Source organism: Hetaerina americana, unplaced genomic scaffold, assembly GCF_022747635.1.
Source record: "Hetaerina americana unplaced genomic scaffold, ioHetAmer1.1.p SCAF_7, whole genome shotgun sequence".
In the NCBI taxonomy this organism is placed as follows: domain Eukaryota; kingdom Metazoa; phylum Arthropoda; class Insecta; order Odonata; family Calopterygidae; genus Hetaerina; species Hetaerina americana.
Genome location: NW_027287316.1, coordinates 60,922,900 through 60,943,790, shown reverse-complemented (window position 1 = coordinate 60,943,790; position 20,891 = coordinate 60,922,900). Strand labels below are relative to the sequence as shown.

The following is a 20,891-nucleotide window of genomic DNA, read 5'->3' as shown; positions in this document are numbered from 1 at the left end:
CATGAACAGAGGGGACGAAATATTAATAACGTATAACCTTATGTATACAGGTAATGAAACTTTAGAGAAAAATCAAATTTCAACTGCTCAAAGAATTCAAATCGTCGTTAAGAAAAACCGAGAGGAACAGAATTCCTGAATGAAAACCAGTAACAGTGAAAGTTTTTGAGGTGTTAAACGTGAAGAATTGGAGAAATTACAATATTCAGCGCCATATTAACAATAAGAAATAACCTAAATATTCACGCTGGGACTTTATACATTTGTATTGAATATGATGGGAGGGAATAAAAAGGAAAAGTCACAAAGAAGAGAGAATGGGGGGACTAATATACATACAAATAGGATAAGAGGAGAGGGGCATATAAGGCGGGATGGTAGAGAGCTTACTTGACCAATGGCTTCACCGTTATGCCCATGTAATTATTAATATTTTTGAAATTATGAAAAACGATTTACACAGACTAAAAAAAAATTGGGGCCAATGACTTCACTTTAGAGAACAATATTTTAACAAATGTTTCCGGAACGTACCAATGTAAGAGATTTGCATTTAGAAAAATAACATGCTTACCGGTACGCATATGAAGCTGATACGCATGACCCCCACGGCTGCAGGTTCTCAGTAAAGTTTCTGTCCATTCATCCACTAAAGTCACTCGTATGATGGAATCAAAAATTCTACTGACCATTGGTTTTTCATAATCATTCAATTAACGTGTGTTTTCATATATGAGAAAATCAATATCTACATGCATGTAGTGCATACTTTGAACATGAATGGCGCCCTAGAATCCTTTGCCACACTCCCTCGGGTTGGCTTACGGGGTATTGTGACATTGTAAGTAAACAGAAGATTGGATGTAAATGATGCAAATGAAGCTGAATTGAGACATGCCACTAACTGAATTGCATATACTATGATATCGAGTGAATGATAATTAGTGCAGAATACATCTCAATTGTCGACCGAAGTTACGATTCAATAGAGAAATAATCCGCCTGGAAATGTGACAGAAGAAATGGATTGCCTCTTCATAAGTGGTGCCGTGATATTTAGCGAGTAGCGCCCGCTTACCCAGGTAAAGACGCAGCTTGCAGAGGAACAGAGGCGATGACCTATCTGTATCCCCGGGGGACACCGAAGGAGTAGACAATCAAAATAAAATTTATTAATTGTTATAAATCAATCGCCAATTTAGCCTTTTACGATAATAGCTTATTTCTACAAATAGAGAAGCATCTTCGGAGGAAATGCGAGAAAAATATAAACTACAATATAATTGTAATTTTTAAGTTAAACAAGATGCACTCACTGTTATGAAGCCAAGTGTGAATTTATTGAGCTCATCTTATTTTAGGAAATACAAATTACACATTATCATTGAGCATTTCCAAGATAATTTATGCACTTTTTCTTTTATATTAAGCGCCCCTTCTTGGCCAATTTTTCGGTATCATTTATGTACCAGACTAAAACTAATTAAACAATTTTAAATCTCGCTGTTTGCTAAGTTCGTAATTATTTTACTGGATTTTGCCTTAAAAGCTAATTAAAGTCAGAGGCAGTTAGCGCACTTAAAATAATAATATTAGCAAAAAGCAACAGTTCTATCCTATTGAGAAAAGTGTTTGTACAGTGACAGAAAAATTACATATATATGTAGGGGATAAAAATGTCTCCAGATTTTAACGTCTACACAATACTGTTATTGATTAAAATATTTAGTCTTCCTGGTACTATTTCGAGAAATTATGTATACCACATGTTAGGTAGACTGATAAGGATATCTCAGAACCGTGAACAAGAAACTGCGAATAATGGAGAAATGATGAAGAATAAGCTTTTAAAAAAACATTGACAGTGTTTATACGGAAGTTTTCCTGTGTAAAAAACTTATATTTCAATAAGAATTCTACCGTTCCAGGTACGGTTTGGAGTCAAACACACTGAAAAACACATTATTTGCCTCTCCTAAAAAAACAAAACTTGACTACCACAAATACCAGAAGTCCCTCTTCAATTTTGTATGTGAGCTTTCTTCCTCCCGTCATTTTGTCCAACATTTCCACCCAATTTCCACCCTTTCCTCGCTTACATAATGTCCCCCCTCCTCCCCACATCTGAACAATCCCATGGCAAATCTAAATGCACTGCGCCCAAATTTCCTCCTCCTTCAGATTTCCTCCCGATCACCATGCATCTTCCTCATTTGTTTTCCTTTCTGTCCACTTCACCTTTTGCATCCTTCTTCACACCCAAATTTGAACAGCATCCAATTTATGACTATCATCCTGATTCAATGCCATGTTTTCGTGCCGTACAAAACCATGTTCCATATCAGAGTTTGGATACCCTTTTCTTTCTCTGTCTCCTGATTCCACCCCAGTTTCACCATCTTGTCCCAAAAAACGAGCAAGGAAGAAAAACAGCTGCGTCTACTGTGGTTTATGAACTCCAATTTGAAGTTTAACTTAGCCTTCCTTTTTCTCAAAAACCACATAGATTTTGTTTCATTTACATTTATTCTCATTTTATGCCTATCGGACTGACTTTTCAATGCACTCAGCATGAACATAGTTTGGCTGACCCCTTGGCTGACTGATAAACTAAAGCTTGATCATCCGCATACCTAACAGATTACCCAACTGAATTGAATCCAATTTTTCCCTTCATCTTTTACCATTGCCTCCACGTACACGTTGAAAATGAATGATAATAGAGATCCCTGTCTAACTCATCTTCCTAACTCTGCCCATCCGGACTCTTCTTCCGCGACTGGGCAGTCCAGGAAAGGTGCATATTGCGGATAAGTCGCCTCCTCTACCAGTACACTACTATTTTCTGCAACACATTAATTATCTCTCCCTCATTTGATCTACCGAACGCCCCCTTGAAATCTACAAAATAAGCAAATATATCCTGAATGTACTCTATGTTCCTACCCATTAGTAATCTTATGCTGCTGCTTATACTGCTATAACATCACGCGTGCCTCTCCCCTTCCTAAACCCAAACTGATTATTCCCAACTAATAATTTACCATCCTCCCCAACGTCTTATGTACTCGTACCATCTCAAGTACCATTTAAGCTACGAAAGAAATCAGCTTACTGTTTCACAACTGTCACATATGGCTGCCTATCCCTTTTTGGGATGGGAACTAACTTTGACTTGACGAAACCCTTTGACCATATTCCAAATTCCTTCCTCATAAATTGTCCTCTTATTATTAACACTAGCCAATTGATTAAAGAAGGTTTTTGATGAGCACAGGGACTAAGATATATTTAAATTTCAGCCCCCCCCTCCAAGTACCACATTTGCACCCTAACCAATGTAAATTTTTATTTTTACATTCGTCTTCATGCCAAAATCCCTAGAGCCTGAAATCCGTCTCTGTTACCTTGCCCCAGTGGCCATTTTGGAAACGCATAGTGCTACGAAATGCCAATTTATTCACTGATCGTTACCTCAGAATTTTACTTAACGATTTTATCATCAACCTCATTTCGTCTTGTGAAACATTATTGACCCAAAAATCTTGTTTTACTGTCCTTACTACTTAGCTCATCATCATATAGCATATGAGTACTTTCTTGATATTTGAACTGTTTTATACGCACTAGCTCCTACACTCAAACTTGAATATTTAATGATAGTTTTCTCGTTGGTGTAATCTCATTACCTTGATTTTTAGTCATTTATACTCACAAAATATATAATGCACTAAATTTTGAATAAAGTTAGTGAAAAGAAATTAGAAAGATGAACGAAAATGAGGTACACATAATTTCTTACCCATACTTTTATTTTTTAACGGTAGAAATGTGTAATTTATTCTTTTAGCATGGTAAAAAAATATTAGCGAGTCAAAAGACAGTGATAATACGTGATTATTTTCAATCATATCCTAACGTTGGGATGTATTTCACTTTTAGCCACTAAGCATATAATAGGCCAGAAGATTTTTGTTCGAAAAAGAGATTTACAATAAAGATTAGTCTGAGAAAACATGGTTACAATAAAAATTGACTAACCAATAATACGTACTTAAATATTAATCACTAGTTGTAAGAATCATTAATGCCAATTTTACAATAAAGCATTTGGATATAATTAAATAAATTATATGATAGTTTTAAGATAATCCATACATCGTATTGTAAGCGGACCGCAGGTATTTGGTTTAAAAAGCCACTCAATAAAAAAGTAAGATTGCGTAATCGTAGAAAATATTTACAAACAAATGATTACGTTTTTGCAAAACTCACAGAATTAATACCTTCATTTTTTTAACTTTCAGGCACGTGAAAAACTGAGGTAATATTCAATGGGCCGTTTACTTTGTAATAAGGCTGAAGTTACATTCATTCATAGCAATTCAAACATAAATTAGATCCATTTTGCTTTAAATACTTTACCCTAAAACATTGAGGTATAAAAAAGGACGCTCACAAAGTTTTGAACATTTATAGAACATATCATCACTTCTTATTCACATATAGCTCTGCAATTTTGATTAGTTTTAATAATTATTTTCAGATCGGAGGTCAGAATGGCTTTGACCAGGTTTAAAAGAAGCATGTTTGGAGTCACTAAATCCGGCCAACATTCAAGCTTAAACAATAAATTTGACAGGATACATTACAATAAAAGGGTATTATTTCACTTTTTATCATATGATAGAAAGCCTTTGAACGAAAGTCGATTAAACATAAATTTTGGTTACACTACTTTGGATGACTTGATTTTTCCCAGGTCATACTCCCCATAACCTTAAACATTAATCCCTAGATAATTCCTCTGAAGGGACTCAGTTCCAAAAATCCACTCCTAGAGGATATATAATATATCCCAGGCCCATAATTATGCATAAAAATCCATCATATACGTATTTATGGCTCGCTTTCTCGAGATTCTCTCTTCATTCCTTGCAAAATGCTCGCGGAACGTTTGCTTGTTGCCTAGCGGCGTGATCCGATGCGGTCACTCCTAACTGTCACCATACCGTCACATTCCCCCCTCCAATAACCTCGAGAAGACTTCTTTATCCTTAGCATTTCCCACTCCCAAAACCCACCCCCTCTCCCGTCTCTCCCGGGATAACAGCCGCCCCATACTTCCAAACACACGGGGGGTGGGGTTTGGACACAAACAAAAGCTTATCCCTCCCATCCGCAACCGCCAAACCCCTACCTGGATTCCCATCCCGATCCCCCCTGCCACCTAACCCCGACTGCTGAATCTCCCGACATCCCTTTCTCCAGACCAACGCTCTCCTTCCATCGCTGGAGGGATTCGCCTCCATACGCCGTCGGTCTATCCTTTAGGGAGTCGTCAACCTTCACAATGTCCCCAAGCTGAATTTCACCGAGGAATAAAAGAGCAACCCTCAGATCTTCCTTGAAGTGTTCCCTCAAGAACGATTGTTTTGCTTTAAATTTTTCATAAAACCGAGGAAAAAGTGATCGAACTTTAAGTTTCCACATCAGGGAGGGAGTGAACTTTATCAAAGAAATATCTTTAGAAGTACGCATCCACGGAAGATTAATCGGTTTGTTGCGTATTGCAGCCATGTTGTGCATGGAGAAGTGCCGAAGATAATTCTTGCTAACTTAGGGAAGGTGATCATATATACAATCTGATGATGTTAAGAATAAAGACAAGTTTCTCTTTAAAAGGGCAAAATAACAACACACTGTGTGGAAGTCAAATGAAACAAGATGGATAGAGGTTTCCTCATTTGAGTAACTGGCAAAATGACAGCAAAAGAAGAAAGTAGAAAATAATTAATACAAGGATTCACCTAAGGCAAATACTAGATGAAAAGTTTACCGATAGCCAACAACACAAGACATTAATAATGAGCTACACCAGATAACATAGTACATTTAGAGCATAATTCTTCATGGAAATGAGGCTTGGGCAGAATTTCTAAAAAGAGAATATTGGAAGAATGGGAAAAGTATAAAAATTGAATAATGGAAGAATTATGAAGTGGACGGATCAAATAACTAACGGAGAGCAGGATTAGGAACAAAATCTACGTAAACAAGAGCAGCTAATCTCTTCGGATGATTTTGAGAGAAGATAGTCAAGAGAAAGCAGTCGTGGAGGGAAAAGTAAACGTGAGGGACTATCCAGGATGAGATCGAGAGAACAAATAACTGAAAAAATCAAAGAGAAGGATTATGTCTATAGGTTAGCTACATCAAGCCGATCAAAGGTGAATGACCCAGGAGGGCAATAAAGAAAAAACAACCAAGGAGAAATTTTCCCAATAGCTATTCTTTAATGATCTCCATGCTCAATCAAGAAGCTTTGAATACCTTTTGGATGCTAGGTGGAGAAATAGCTGGTTATTTTCAGCAGTAAACATACGCGTACATTATTCCTTTGCTCTCCAGATATCTTCCGTGTTCATTGCGTTTCTAGGATTCTAATATTCACTCTTAGCTCGTCACTATGCTTGTCAAAACTTGCCAGCTACACATATACATAGCCCTAATGGGCTACGAACACGCGACAAGCCAATCATTACTGATATCAACCTAGAATTTGCTGTTATGCACAATACGAGTCTGGTATACTGAAGCTTTTACTACCAAAGATGTGATTAGAATTGGTAGCTCTTGCAGTTATTTTACAACATAATATCACTAGTGTACTTGTATAGGCAAAATTGAGGACACGGTAGTCCAGTGAGCAGGGCGTTAGACTACTGATCGTAGGACCCGGTTTGAATTCCTAAAGACGCCTCTGGGCACCCTCAGGCCCAGAGGCGTCTTCAGGAAAAATATTACAGCCTGGGCACCCAGGCTGTGATATTTTTCGGGTACCAGAGCTTTCTCAGAAGTCTTAGGCGGTGATAGGGGAATTAGGAATTGATCCCTCCTACCCTGATGTGTGAATTCCAATCATCGTTGAGCTAAGTACGCACAGGTTGCGGCCCGTTGACACACTGATGACCTTGGTGGGTATACGTAATTAACAGATGTACTTTAATAATAAATTAATCAATGATTTTTTAATAGAATTCAACTTACTTCCCTTGACTTTAAAGTTATTGTAAATAAATATGGCAATTATATTAACAAGAGTTATATCATTTCTTGAATTATGAGGGGAAGTCAAAAGAAAATCGAATGCCTGCTAAATTGTGACCGTGGAATGGTTTTATTCAAAAGTAATGACCTAAAGCGTTGATAAATTTATCCCAATGGGAGACCAGACAGTCAATTCCAGTTTTGTTGAAAGAGATCGGTCGCTGATAGATTAACAACCCGTTTTTAAATTTCCTCATCCGAATGAAACCGACACCCACGCATGTCTTTCTTTAGGTTGTCAAAGATGTGAAAATGACGAAGTGAAAGACTAGGGCTATACGGTGGGCATTGAAGTTTTCCCGGATATGACAATCAATTCACCATATCACATCAGGGGTAATGGATTGATGGGCCTGTCCTGGGTGCGCATCGTATAGCAGTGATTTGCGCCCTTATTGGCATCTCTTTTGCCACCCGCGCACGCTCGTCATGGACATGCAGTGTTCATCCTACATAGCAGACATCTGACGATGAATTTCGCGTACTGCAGCACCTTCAGCCACTGAAAACGAACCCCAACACACTTTTATTCTTTGCTTGCCTCCATTTCTACGGCTGGAAGAACACACTAGACCAGTCCACACACCAAAAAGTCATAACCCAACAACTGCGTGCGTTTGTGAATTGTCACTATGCAGTTTTCCCTACCAAAGCGATGGTAGCATCGATACGTGAAAACAGTATTGTCACCCTTCGCGCGGACTGTGTGTAATGGCGGGTGTTCGGTTTTCATTTGACTGCCCCTCGCAAATTTTGCACTCAATAATTCTGTGCGGGTAGCCACTCTCTGCGAATCACACAGATACTTTTGAGTACAAACGATATTTAATTATCTTGATCATGAACTTTCTTAAAAGACAGTTTTGGTACTTAAACTTGGGACCGAGTTCCTTATGCAGTTGATCTTCCTTAGGGAAATTAATAAGGTTTCGAGAAACAGGGATGTCAACATGGGAAAGAGACATAAAATTAGTTAAGAAAATGTACACCTTTAAATTAATGTTTCAGGACAAATAATGTTATTATATTAAGAAATAATATTAAGATTATATTTAAATAACATTAATTATAATAAATATTTTTATTATAATTAAAATAATATTAAGAAGTATAAGTCAAGGAATCAATTCACTAAGCTGATAAAGGCAAAACTCCGTAGGGTAAAGTTTTTCTAAAAAGGGTAATCAAAAAATGTAAATTCAGCGATGAAGGAACGAATAAACCTTTCTTGGAAATTTATCAATTTAACTTGGGTGCTAGTAAAAAATACAGCACAAATTAAAGGCACAGTGACACGCCTATATAACAAATACAGTTTAATGGGCGGTAAACAGTGGGAATTAAATGCATTGGGATCATCACCCTAAATAGATGATCAGTAATGAGTTACCAGCGTTTGGCGAGTTTGCTTTAGGAAAAACAACTGAAACTTTGTAAAAAGTATTGCACAGCCCATAATGAGAAAAAAACTTAAAACAGCAAGCATCTGCATTCAATATCAAATTCACAAGATTATTAAAGTATTAATCACTAATTTGAATACCCACCCGGTCGTCAAATTAAGTCGCTTAATGGCCACTGATTAACTGACCAATCATTCCGATTAATTACACGTATAATTTGGGGAGAACGAGATACTTCGGGTGGCATTTGCACCTATAGCAAGCGCTTAAGTGCTCTAGCGCCACTCTTCGTTTATACGGTCGGGTTGGTAAACATCAATGCTTTTCGGGGTTGTGTGGAACAGACGTGCGAGACGGGAACAAAAATAAACATTAGTCGATCGTGACGGAATTTAATAGAAATTGTTGAAAAACCGCATCCATCTCAAACTCGTACCTGCTCGAACGTACCCACGCCCCCTTTTCCTTTCTTAGGACACGGCACCTAGGCGAGAGATTAAATTGGCCCCTCGTCAAATTAATCAGCCGGGAGAACGAGGACCCTCTTGTCCTCGGGCCGATTCGTAATTGGTAGGATAAATTTCAATTTTAGACATGCGATGCGATTATTCACCTCTCCCATCATCCCCCAGCACCCCTGCATCCCTTTCCGGCACCCCTTAATCACCGAACTCCAGTAGAGATGATGGGAGGGGAGGTAGCTGGTGAAAAAACCGGGGGTCTTACTCGTATTAACGCCCCACCAAACAATAGCGTAGTCACTGCTCAGGTGGTAAGGGAAGCGGAGAGAGATCGCGAAGATTTCGAGGGACCGTTTACGGGTATGGGCGGTGGTAATGTCATAGAGCCGTCGTTTGTCATTGAGTCACGAGTCTCCACAGCTTTTCAGGGACGGTGCGAATGTTATTTCCGCAGCGTGGATTTTCGGTACTTTATCTTCCCCACGCGGCGAGTTTGGGGAACCTTAGAGAGAAAGAGAGTGTGAATGGTGATCTGTTAAAATGTACTACTATAGAACCACGTGGAATGATTCTTAATCACAGTACGTGATGTCTTTCCAACTTATTTATCCTACAAAATGTTCATCAATACATTACGGAAGAGTTTTTCGTCGAAAAAATTAGCGTTGTTTTTACATGATACTCTGTAAGTCACCCATAGGGTAGCGAATTGTAGGGCATCATGCAAATATAATGCTAATGGCACAGGGCGATTCCACACAGAGAATAAAAAGATCAAATTAAGTTGTGCTTCAAAGTTAGTTCAGAAAATGAAAGCCAAATATTTGAAGTCATAGAGGCAATGTTTCTGATGTACTACGGTATGTAAGTACAAAATATTTCTCTACTCATTCGAGATCAGTTGCTGATAAAAACAAGACCGATAAAATATTGAAATAAGAGCGAAATGAAATAAAGCATTTTATTGTTGGAGGCACGAAAGGATGAACATTTGGGTGGGAAATCCTTATTTACTGATGAGAAAAAGTTGCAAGGTTGTAATTCAAGGGACAAGAATGGATCAATATTGGTTTTCTCTAAGTCAAGTCACAGGTAGCCAAAATATGTAAAATTCAAGAGCTAAGAGAAGAAAATTTCACAATAAACCAAATGATTGTCTGAAATTTGTAGTTATTAAAGTAATATCGTAATATTGATGACTATAATTATTATTAACGGTAAAAAATAATGAAAAATGCAATAAGTATAAATGGCCTTTTCGTAGTTTTAACCTGAAAAATACACTCCAACCATACAAATAAACGCGCATGTCTATGTGAAGCGCCTTACCCAGAGAAAATTGCTTGCTTCGAATCATTAAATAAAATTATCTGGTTAGAGTTTAAAGGATACCCTAAAAATAAAGTTATCCTCATTTTTGCTCATCACGTCTGCTACTGGAGCGTAAAGTGCAAAAATATTGGAGAATACTGACTTAAGGAAGGATTTCAGGCCTAAATTTGTGAGAAAACTCTACTTAATATTCATTTTTCAGAATGAAAACCACCAAAATACTTCTAAATGCTTTATTTACAACATCCGAATATGTTATTAAAGGCCTTTATTCAAATTATGACAATAAATCATACTCGTCGAAAACATGATTTGTCCACAATACTGGATGGAACATTGATTCAATTTTCCTCCTTCCGATGAAAAAAAAATTAAGGATAAACTAAGCTATTGCTATGTGACGCCTTCTAGTTCTAAAGTACGTATCCCAATTTATTTTGGCGACGCTAAAAGTAACTACTCATACATGTATGTAGAGAGTGATATGTGGTTAAGCATAAAATCCGCAGGCACTCTTTATGAACACAAGATGATGAACTTACTGTAAAGTGCACAGGGTTGCTATAGCTGCCGAGTGAGAACATTTTTTAATGATTAATATGGAATCGCTTAGTGGAAAAGATTAACGCGCAATCATCCGTTCTCTCCAGTTGCATGCTTTGCAATGTTAAATTACCATCAAAAGTCATCGCCAATTGGGTGAAGTATACATGTTGGTGATGGTGCTATGGGCGTGAAAAGTGCGGGATCTTTGGTGCATGACAATTGAAAAAAAGGCCGAACGCCGTGTGACAACGTAAGCATAGAATCCTCGGCCACAGACCAGTCCAGTTCCAGTTGGCAAAAGGAACCCCCTGCAGTAGCGTTCTCGGTGGCGATGAGTACATGGCATTGATAATGTGAAAAATATATGCGTCTCTAGAGATTATGAGAGCATAAAAGTTTCAAGCATGATATTCAAGAAGTTCTCTCGGGTTTCCCACCGGGTCAGGTTGCAGTACACCGACGTTTCGAAGGCTGACTCTGCCATCATCTTCAGGGTAAAGACTTCACCCTGAAGACGATGGCAGAGTCAGCCTTCGAAACGTCGGTGTACTGCAACCTGACCCGGTGGGAAACCCGAGGGAACTTTTAGAATACCATACGCCGGGAAAACCTGAGATCCTTCAGTTTCAAGCATGTTTTGCATAGAGCTTTCAGAAGAAAATAACAATAATACAGTTAATTGAAGTCAATATACAGCAAACGATGCATTTGAATAAACTAATAAACCTCGAAAACAACAAAAAAGTGGTTTTTCAGTAAGTTGGGATAGGCACGTGTGCATCAAATTTTTCCTCGCTATTATGCATTGGCGTATTTTCGTGAGACAAATTCCACCTTATAAGGATAAACATCCTAAAGTAATGCCTCGGTTGCTAAATAAGATAATACCGTGTTATAGCTAATATATGTTTGCATATAAATAGAGATTCATACATAAGGTTGATAAATTTTACAAGGCCAGGTGATTCGATAAATATTTATCTAACATCGATATGCGTTACCTCATCATTTTTTGTACATTTATCGTTTTATGTTGTGAAACGATTCCTTTTAATAAATTCATTCTCCCGTTAGTCCACCAAGCCACAGTTTATTTTCTACACAGATGATTAGGCGCAGTCAAAATATTATCTCCGACTGATTGAGAGTCATAAATATGGTCACTCTGTAATGTTGACGAATGCTCAAGACAACGAGTTGTATCGCAGAGAGCCCTCCACTTCCTTTTCCCTTGGAGCTAAATGTTTGGACGGCCCCTCATGGAACCTATTGGATTGGTCGTCTGAGTAAACACATTATCTCGCTAATGCTGCGTTTTTCGAGCGCCATCTGCTCCGATTCCGGCTCTCTCGGGCATAACAAGAAAAGGGCAGCGAGCATTTTTGCCCAAAGATAAGATAGGTGAAAGGGATCAACTGGGAGAGGGTTGGTAAATGCGGACTGATTTCGTGTGCAAAAGGACCAAATGGAGAGAGTGAAATGTTTTGATTTTATTTTTCCTGACGTCCTGTGATTACAGATAAGAGTAAATTCAAGCAAACAAAATAATACTTCAACTTGACTACACGATTATGAATAGGATATATCGAAAGAGTAAACCACACCAGACTCACACAACAACGTAATCTACGAAAATAAGAGTAAAGGAAAAACAAAATTTACGAAATAGATCGGAAAAATTAAAAAAAAACCCTGTAAAAGAATCACTCACGAAGGCATCTAAAAGAGAAGATGTGAGTAGTGAATTCATCCTGAGGAAAAAGGCGAAGAACACCAATAAATTACTAGTCCGAGGGGAGAAAATAAGCCCAAAACAAGCAAAAGAAAAATGAGCACCAAGGAAGGCAAACCTGTAAGGAAATCGGTAAGAGAATGTAAAGAATGATAAATAATTATTTAGAGGAAGATCATTTTGGGTTCAGAGAGAAAAGCACACGTGATGCCATAGCAGTAATCAGGTTTGTAATAGAGAGGAGAAATATATACTAACGCATTTATTTGTTTCGTAGATTTCGACAAATTTTGATAGGGTGTACCGGTAGATTTTATAAATATATTGCAGGAATATCCTCAATCTGTACATTTCTAAAACCCTTCAGGTGCTAGCGGTGGTTGGTGAGTCGGGGCGGGAGAAGCTAGGAATTGGAGCAAGACAAGGGCATCCATTATGACCTATGGTTATTAACGTAGATGTGCGTTTACAAAGTATATATCTGGTAGGAGAGTAATGGGAAGAACTGTAGGTAGGAAAGAAATCCTTGGAAAATTCATAAAATCAGATTTGCAGAGCTAGCTAGCTTGCTCTAGCTAGCCAATGGAGTACAAGCATTACTTATGGCATTTGAGAGGTTATGCGATAAGTATGATATGAGAGTTAAAGTAAATTAAGAAAATTTAACATAATAAGACATAAAAAGGAAAGCTGAGTTCAAATGATAAAATAGAAGTTTATAAACTAGAGCAGGTGGCTCAGTTCAGCTGAGCTCAGGGTTCGTCCAGAAAATAAGTGTACTGACTCCTGGGCTGGGCGAGCCGTTCCAGGCGCGCCCAGCACCGCTCTGACGGGCTGCGATTGGAGGGGGGTATGTTGGCAAGCGACGCTGAAAAAGGCAGTCGGCTCTGAGCTGTGGTGTAGTGAGGAGCTCTGTTAACGCGAACCTCCACGCTCGACCCACGTCACGGAACGCGATGCCGAAGTTTTTGGATTCCATCAAATTTGCGGTAAAGCTTGGGAAATCGTCTACCGAAACTGTCGGTATGATTAACCAGGCTTACGGGGAGTCGGCCATGTCCAGAAACATGATCTTTCGGTGGCACAAGATGTTCGTGGAGGGCAGAGAAGAGGTCGACGACGAGTCTTCGAGAGGTTCCCGATGATGCCTTCGCGGGAGCGTTCCAGGAATGGGAACGCCACTGGAACAAGTGTATCGACTCACAAGGGTCCTATTTTGAGGAATATTAGCTTAAGATATGTAAAAGTGTAATACATTTTTTTTCCTGAGCTCAGTACACTTATTTTCCGGACGAACCCTGTATCTCGGAAATATATGCGCCAATATTGACAAAGCAGTAGGGAAATGAGGAGATGGATTCTTTAACAAGTAGAATAGAACTGATGATTGGAACGATAAGAACGGATTACAGAAAGGCTCATTAAAACTTGAGCATTGAACGTGTTATGTACGCTGTCGAAACATAGTGATTGAAGCATGATGATAGGCGACCTCGTAGGCTTTTGAAATGTGAGTGTGGAATAAGATTGAAAGGATGAATACATATATAATAAATCAAGATTTTTCATTTCATAAAATATATATCCGAATACTATTTTTTTGCGTCATAAGCAAAAATTTTTTCTCTTCCACACGTCCACTCTAAATTTGTGCTTATAACTTCTATAAAAACATTCTTATTTACGTTCAGGGGATGATGCATATGCTTTCATTACTTTACAGCTGATAAAAATTTGCCTCTCGTAACTATTTGCATCCAAAATATTGTTTCTAGATAATCTTTTGAAAAGAGCAACAAAACATAATCATTAGATCAATGCACTCCCGGCGCAAAGACGACGACACGCGAAGTCCTTGAAAAATGAAATCAGCTCCCAGAATTCGATCAAGTATTGATTTCATCGTGCGAATTTGCGATACCAGACGGTTGATGACGTTATAACCAAGTGATGTGTCGTTTTAGCTCTGGGGTGAGAGGAAGAAGAGGGTGAGATAGACGTAGTGAGATATATGTCAACAATATGACCTCACCCCACTCTCACTCAGAGGTGGGATGGAGAGAAAGGGAAAAATCGTTAGGTTTTCGAAGGAAATAAGGCATGTACGGTCGTGTGAGTCCGAAAGGCAAAGAATAAAAGAGATTTGGAGTCATATTTATCTCATTGTAAACGTCATTCAAAGAAAAATACGAGTAAATTTCGCTAATATCATTGCTACATGTTTTAAATCTAGAGGCTCACCATGATGAACATTTTTAATTCGCTAAATTTTATCTAATGTGAAACTTCTCTGCTATGTTTAATATTTGCTATCCCAAACATTTAAAAAAATGAAATGAGTTCGTGCAATAAGGACAGAAAATAATTCATACCAGCTTTAGATGCAAAACTTAATTAAAGGGAATAAATAACCGTTTGGATAAATACACTTCCTTTAGTACAAATCCATCTTATGGTTTAAAATAGTAAGGTACGACATCCATTTAAGGAGCCTTTGCCCTTAGATTATACATAAGAAATTTACATTATATTGTTCAAAATCAATTTCCATTAATTATTCCCTACTCTTCGTAATAACTCAAGTTTCTCAATTCGCGCGAACGTTTGTTTTTTTCAATTATCTCAGCGTTCCACATGGCTTCTTGGTTAATTTTCATCGTGCACCTATATGTTTCATGGTAAAATAGGTGAATATTTGCAACTAAAAAGGTAAACAATGAAATTAACACGACAGGTTATCAATTAGGAGTGTAATCATCCATCCCCTCAGCACACGATTTCATGTAAAGGAAAAAGACAAGATTCAACATGTGTTACATCATATTTATACCCGTTTGAGGAAGGAAACCCAAAGAAACAATGAAACTAAAGAAATGGAGAGGGAAAAAGAGGAGCACTTGTGGTCATTATTTGAGAGGACGGTGGTAGGTAGCTGGCGTCCTCGCGGTAGGAAGGAGGGAAGAATAAAGAAGGGTTAAGTGGGAAGGAGGCATCAAAGGGTTTGGAGCAGGTTGAGGCTTGACAATTTATGTCATGTCCAGCTCTTAAAATTGTACTTTCTAATGCTCATTTTTAATATTTTACCGCGTCGATTTAGATAAATGGAAAGCATTGCATGCTTTTGGCAACTGATACATCCACATGCTACAAGGTACTCGCGTACATTCCCTAGCTGGTGAAGATTCGTGCGGATGCGACAGCAAACAAAATAAGAACGAGGTATTCTTATCGAAATACGGCACCCTAAGTGAATCGGAGACTAGAGGTAAATAAGACGAGAGAGGCGAGGAAAACTCTAGGGCCAGGCCTTGACGTTTGAGGATTTCTAAGGTCTTTCGGTTGCCTCGTCAGAGGTGACCCACCCACATATGAGTCGCCAACCGCCCGAGGGGAGAGTCGAGTGGGTAAGGGGGAGAGGGTGAGAGGGTGCGGAGGTGGAGGTAGAGAGAGAGAGAAGAGAGAGGAGGATGCCGTAGGGAATCGGTGGGGAGGAAACGAGAGAAGTTAGGGTGAGAGGGAAGGGAAGGGTGATTTGTTTGAGCTGGGGGCGAGAAGAATGGGAGTTTTTGAAAGCACTGCTTGTGAAGCGATTCCCTCGCAGAGGTCAGGAGGTCTCACTTATTCACGTGGTGTCTGCGGCAAAGTGTTAAAGGCTTCATAGAAGACGAACCTTTCGAAACTCCTATTCTCGGATGAAATTTATCGATTCGAAATGCCCCAAAATAGATAACTCTTTTCAAATCTTTGCCTGGATCTCGACGCCCATTACCACATAATATACAATAATGATGTAGTAGATTTGAACAACTCGAAAGAGCAGTATTAAACCCATATATAATGAGATGTAATTAACCGAGGTACATTTTCTGAAACAGACTTTAACCATTATATCAGTAATGAGCTATATGTACTTTTATTAATTCTTTTCGCTAGCTCATACACAGTGTAATACAGGTACTGTATGTATGAATACATAATATTATATATACATATTCATATATATATATATGTATATAGATATATGTGTATATGTATGTATATGTGTATATATATATATATATATATATATATATATATATATAAAACACTTATGTAAAAGTCTCTCGGATGTGAATAATAATGTATATCAAGTTAGTACTAGCGAACAAAAACGCAGAAACACAAAAAAGAAGAAACACACGTTTTCGAATTTTCGGTGGTCAAGCCACCTTTCTCAAGGAAGAGAAGCAAGTAACTCAAACTCATAAAACGCCGATGTGGATCTTCCCTATTTGGAAATTAAAACAAAAAATACAAATGTACTAAATCAACCAAATTAATGCTGGTGTTTGTATTCTACTCCTTTTCACATACAGGAATGATTGCGATATAAAATGGAGATATTATTATTTACGTGAATAATATCTAGTCTGTATGCAAGGAATTACTGCTGAAGTTCAAATCTTATCCTAATCAAATAGTAATACAGGACCTAGCTAGTTCCCATTACGTCAAAATGACATTCTATTTCATTAAATTTAGGTATTTTAAGAATATAGTTTTAATTAATTCAGCGACAGATTTTACCTGAATCAAGATATATGTACACCTCGCATTATCTAGGTAGATAATTCATGAATTTTTTAACCCTGGTGTTTTTGTTTTAAAAAATTACATAATATCGAAAAACGTACTTGTATCTGAGTTTATATTAACCCAAAACCCCATTCATCCGTATAAAACATTTACCTTTCAACTAAAACTTGGTGAAGATGATAATTTCCCCTAGATTCCGTCTCTTAAAATGAATAGCATCAAAATATTTTACGTCGAAGTACTTTCAAGCTAAAAGAGAATAGCTTTCAAGCGTAGAAAAAGTTGAACGCACGGGACGAGGAAATTGACATTGAAACAATTTGCTTTTGCTAACAACTTGAAAACATCGAATGGAATGAATTGTCTAACAAAAAAATAATAACGTCCATTTATTCACCGAGTTCAACTTTAAATCTTCAAATTATAATTTAGGAAAACCATACTGTGGTGCCACATTTTAATGACTTTCGCTGCGACTGGAAATCCTCCCCCCCTAAAGAATTACGCGCGAATGAAAAGTGGGGGTGGGTGGGGAATGACAGCTCTGGGTTCCCTGAGATAGGTCCAAGAAATTAAAGGTCTTCCAAATCGTCCAAAATTCGGGGACATGAAAAGCTCATTTCCAAAAGTCGTTAAAATGTTATACTTGGCATATCACAACTGTCTACATGGAATATTTCAATGCATCGTTTTCGCTTTTCTGCGCCGCATACAACCAAGGACGTTCACTTGACACTACAAAGAAACAAACCTGAATTTTATTTTCTAATTACATGCAGATAGTAGGGAACATTCGCCCGAAAAAAACGGCTGGACGTGCGACTGTAATACGGTAAAGCAGGGAGGGATGGGAAGAGAAAGTAAATGAGTCGGTATTTGCTTGGACTAAGAGCATAAAAATGAGATAAATAGTGAGCTTCAGGTGCTTAAAAATAATAGTATTATGAGACGGGTAAGATTTATCCACCAGGAACAAGTAATGAAAAATTGTGAGGAGGCTTAAGGGGTAAGGAAAGGGATGAGAGCATGAGGATCGAGGGGGATTCCGCGAGGGAGTTGAATAAGGAGGATCTGCGAGGAGAAGAAAAAGGAATTATCTTGAAAAAAAACAAATATTAACGGTCCGTTGAGCATATTAGCTCCTTTTCATGCCGACAGAAAGCGGAAGGATATGAGATACGGGCAGCGGAGGTTGAGAAAAGAAGCAGACGAGAAAAGGAGCTAGCTTCCTATAAAACTTGTTAGAGTGATCCTGTGGAAGGCGCTTCGGGAGCATAAATACTCTAGAATCGTTAAGCAATAATTTTTCTTTGCTCAAGCATTAATAATCTTGCATCCACATTATACCCTTCAACCCGCGGTAAGATAATAAAGGAACACTTCAGGATAGATCGTCATGGTAAGGACACCGAACAAAATATTTCTTAATACATCACACGGAAAGAAGATCAAAATTAAAATTCAACTATTAGTACTTTGCATGTGTCCCATTCGAATACTTTAAGATACACAAAATATATTAAGAGTCTCCCTAAAACTTCCGCGCGTGGAGTCAGATCGACACCAATTTCCATCGCTCAATATCCAAAAAAATTCGGACACGATTTCATTAGTTTTGCATAATTTTAGTCACCATCTCCTTGCGAATCCAATGAAAATCCTATTAGAAGTCAAACCCGATATAGTCTTTCAAATATGACGTGGCAATATCGAAATTCAATTTCGGTCCGCGGGAAGACAAAGGGCGCATTACCAGCTGATATGCCCAGGAAAAGGGAAACACAAATTAACTAATATGTCCTATCACCATCGATGGGGCCGTATTTAAAAACAATATTTTGGAAGGCTTATTTATGAAAGTCATCAACATTGCAATTTGAAGAAGATGAATAAATAAAATATTAGGAATATTATGAATTAAATTAATGTAGCGCTCTTATTCTTTAAAATTACGTAGAATTTTTATATTACTTGAAAGTCATGTCATGTTAGTCAATTAGTCCTGCCAACTTAGCGCTCTTTTTTATTAAATTTATAGACTTAATGAATGAAAACATCCATTGTCTACATTACTATTACTTCAATAGTTTGGTATAACACTTATACTTCGTTTCCCTATAAGTGTTCATCCCAAATTTTTCGAGTTGCATCTTATATATAAACATGTCATTTAAATGTAAACCAAAGCTAAAATTAACGCTAGTATTTAAAAACACGAAAAAATGATCCCAGCTTTAAAACATTTCAAATACAGATCTTGTATTCTCTTAAACCTAGCTACGCTGTTTTATTATAACCTTTCTCAGGGCTGATTCATCCTTTAACTTGGAGATATAACCAGATATCGTATTTTATGGCGTCATGTTTCTTGAGTTCGATAAACTAATGCGAAGAAATTTTTCTGTGATGAAGAGTAAAAAAATATTATAGTCGACTAAAACAAGAAATAAGCGTTGGCTGTATCGTGAGATTACTTGCGCCCGGGAGAGGCTTTCTTACCAACGTCGGATAGCGTTCTGGGTGGTGGTGAAGGGCGCTGAACGAAATTGATGGAAGAAGTCTCTTTACCGCTGCACGGTTAGGAGAAAGTACGACGGTAAGAGCGACATGGATTGATTAATTGACTCGTCTTCTCTCAGGCAGGCGAGATCGGCGCCAGAAAATCCCGTCCCTAATCTGCTGTAGCACGGCTGCAAAACACTGGATTTATCGGCATAGACTGATACCGCTTATTTACAACAAACGTCAGACTTGGGTTTTGCATTCCTGAGGGGGAATCTGGGTTCGCGTGACATAACCATTCTTGATGCAAAACTTGTAACAGAGGCTCAGCGGAAGGCTTACTGAAATGTTGTGAACGTCGGTGAAAATAAGTTGAATAATTATTATTTGGAAAATAAAATTATAACAATGAATACGAGGGGATCAAGATGGAACGGTGGCTAGCGTACTGGCTTCCCACCCATAGGGCCCCGGGTTCACATCCCGGCGGTGTTGAATATTTTTCAGTGGTATCTCGATCCCTATATGAGGTGCTTTGTGGAGGGCACTTTGAGTGAGTACGCCGTCCGTCGGATGGGACGTTAGGCTGCGGACCCCTTGGCGCCTTTCGTAAAGAGTAGGCAAATGCCGACGCCGGGTTTCTCTCTACCCTTCATCCATTCCTGTCCATCCCGTATGGCGCAAATTACCTCAGCTGTCGTTCGCCTCCCCTAAATACTACTACTATAAATACGATTTAAAGAAAATAAGAGCGTTGTTAAAAACGTCTGATAAACTCACACAAAAGGGAATAAGAATAATTGGTTTGCAGTTTTTCGTAATGTTTCGATGCTAGAGGCCACCCAGTTTTCAATTTTTTTCAGGCTGCTTAACTTTCGGGTTTTCCTCTCGTTGTTCCTGGTTGGTGACAGTGCCTCCAGCAATCGACATTCTGTCTTCAAATCTGAACCTTAATGCCTGAAGACGCCAGTAAAATTGTTGTAAAAGCATACATTATGAAGGGGAAACTCCACGCAGAAGGAAATTCGTAAACTGAGCACAATAGTAGAGGATATACAATAAGTAAATATTTTTCGATTATAGCTTCAATATAAATTTGAATACAATATTTGTGACAGGGAAACGGTAGGAATACTCTAATAAAAATTTATTACGAACATTCGTGCCTCTGCGAGTTAAAACCTGTAAAACTGCCAATGGTTATAAATAACTTGGCGCACTATAAACGTT

The 20,891-nt window shown here is 38.2% G+C and overlaps 1 protein-coding gene across 2 annotated transcripts in view; it reads left to right on the top strand.

Moving 5' to 3' along the window:
* The window catches only part of Tk (Tachykinin), a 556,450-nt gene that overhangs the window by 118,709 nt on the left and 416,850 nt on the right, over positions 1-20,891 (top strand). The window lies entirely within an intron of this gene.